Here is a 2,858-nt window from a genome sequence, read left to right as displayed (position 1 = left end):
TTCTTGAGATGTCTAAGACGGATGACTTACCTAATGACTTGAGCAACCGGGTGAGCAGCATCAGTCATAAACCTGGATTCGATCGCAATCTTAATCCGTCTGGGAGGTGACCCATGCCTCGAGCCCCATGTTGGGCGCCACCTGACCTGGCCTGCAGGTCACGTTATTCTGGGGAACGAGGAGGGTCACAACCTGTGAATAAAGAATGGGCGAGAGAGACGACAGGACTCAAGGAAGCATTGCTTTTCAAGAGCCGTTTACTTAGTTGAGGAGAGCATATTTAAAGCAAAAATCTTGGAGGGAGGGGGAGAGGAAGGAGGAAGAAGGAAGTTTACAAGATCTTCTGGGGTTGAGCTCCGGGGTGACAGGTGGGGAGGGGGTGGATGACAGGTGGAGAGGGGGTGGATTTCCATGAATGTTCTTTTCCCAGGGCCAAGCCGGATCCTTGTGATTGTCAAGCAGGATGTTAATCGCCAGGTTCTCAATTAGCTGGGGCAGGATATTTATCTCAGGGCTCTCATGGTTCCCAACAAGGGAGGATGGAAAATATCAGTAAGTATTATGAAAGACATAGCATATTGTTAACCATTTAGCAAAAAGAAACACATGTGATTCTCAGTATAAATATAATTACAGTTTTTATGAACTTTTCCTATTTGACTTAACAATGCTCTCTTCAAGAGCAAAAGACTACATAACAAAAAATCCAATACAAACTAAGAAAAACCTTCTTTTTGATTTGGACAATGTTATCTAAGAAACTCCCAAAACATGGTAGTCTATTGCTATTAACTTTGATTGCTCCCATGAATAAATGGTAAATTCTAATGCTAAAGATGTCATGTACCTTAGACACAGGCCCCTTATGTTAGAACTGATCTTAATGTTTCATTCTTATTACTAGCTTTCATGATACCAGACAGTACCATTCAAACATACAAAAGAGGAGAGCAACCAGCAATCCTACCTAGTTGTTATGCCTATGAACCACAAAAAGGACTAGAATGACAACACAGTTCTAATGTTACTTCAATGCCACATCTACTTTGGGGGTAAAAACAGCTTTATCTGGACTTAAGACCCACTCAACAGGAAGGAATTCATGTCTGATCCTGCAAACCTTGACAAATACCAAAAACTAGTAAAGTCGTGGATCTTGAAGGAGGACCTACAATCATCAATTTATTAAACCAACAGAATCCTTAACTAGATTCTAAATATTTGACCTTATGCTCACAAGTAAGTGTACCCATCATTGAGGAAACTTCTCTGAACCAGATCAAAGCTGTTACAAAAAAAAATACAAGCAATCAACATACAGAGTTTTAGATCCCAGTTCCAATGAATACATATACAAAACAAATGCTACACCCATATCTCTGGAAGCATTGCAGAAAAGGGGGCAGAAAGTTTAAAAAGCCATAGGATCAGAGAGTTTTACTCTGAGACTCTCTCTTATAAATGGCAGAAGCTACACCCATAAAATTTCATAAGCATCCCTGTCTAAAATAAGATAAACAAGAAAAACAGCCATAGACAGGCCAAAGTATAGGGGTGGAGAAGGCTCACAAGCCTCAATACTAAATGAATAACTACAGGTAATTAGAATGAGAATGAGAATAAATATTCCTCTCTAGGAAAGAGCATGCCCATTGATTATTGTATATCATTTAGTCAACCCTGAAAAAATACAAATATCATTACACAGAATAAATGTTATATTTAAGAGAATATATTTACATTCATATAAATAAATATATTTGATCTTGAGAGATCAATACTTAAGTTCATATGTACAAACAAAAATTCAGAATGGCTAAAAATCCTGCACAATATAATAAATTCTGAAGTTATCACTATCACTAATTTCAAGTTCCACTATACAACATGAAGAGACTGATGAATAAAATCTAGTGAAAGACCCAGACATAAATGCACACACTTATGAACACCTATTTTTAAATAAAGAAACCAGAAATATACAGTGGAAAAAATAAAGCATCTTCAAAAATGGTACAAGACTAACTGGACACTGGCATGGAGAAGATTGCAAATGGAATCACATCTATCAGTCTGCATAAAACTCAAGTCCAAGTGGATCATATACTTCAAAATAAAATCAGATACACTAAACTTGCTAGGAGAAGAAGTGGAAAATAGCCTTGAAGGCAAATGCCACAGGAAACCACTTCTTGAACAGAAGAACATCAACAGCACTGGCAATTAATGGGATAAATAAATGGGATTCCATGAAACTCAAAATCTTCTGTAAGGCAAAATACACGACCAATAGGACAAAATGGCAGCCTGAAGAATGAAAAAAGATTTTCACCAACTCCACATCTGACAGAGGGTTAATTTCCAAAGTACATAAAGAACTCAAGAAAGTAGATATCAACAAACCAAATAATTCAATTTAAGCTAGAGTGATGGTTTAATTAAGAACACTGGATGCTGATATAGCTGTCTTCTGAAAGACTCTGCCAGTGCCTGACTAATACAGAAGTGGAGGCTCACAGTCATCCTTTGGACTGATCAAAGGGTCCCCAATGAAGGAGCTAGAGAAAGGAACCAAGGAGCTGAAGGGATTTGCAGCACCATAGGAGGAATAACAATATGAAATAACCAGTACACCCAGAGCTCCCAGGGACAAAACCACCAACCAAAGAGTACACATGGTGAGACTCACGCCTCCAGCTGCATATGTTGCAGAGGATAGCCTAGTTGATAATCAATTAGAGGAGATGCCCTTGTTCCTGTGGCTCTATTTCCCAATGTAGGGCAATGCCAGAGCCAGGAAGCAGGAGAGAATGTGTTGGTAAACAGGGGGAGGGGGGAGGGAATATGGGTTTTCTTTA

Source organism: Mastomys coucha, chromosome X (assembly GCF_008632895.1).
Source record: "Mastomys coucha isolate ucsf_1 chromosome X, UCSF_Mcou_1, whole genome shotgun sequence".
NCBI classification, from domain to species: Eukaryota; Metazoa; Chordata; class Mammalia; order Rodentia; family Muridae; genus Mastomys; species Mastomys coucha.
Note: the sequence above shows the minus strand (reverse complement) of the source record.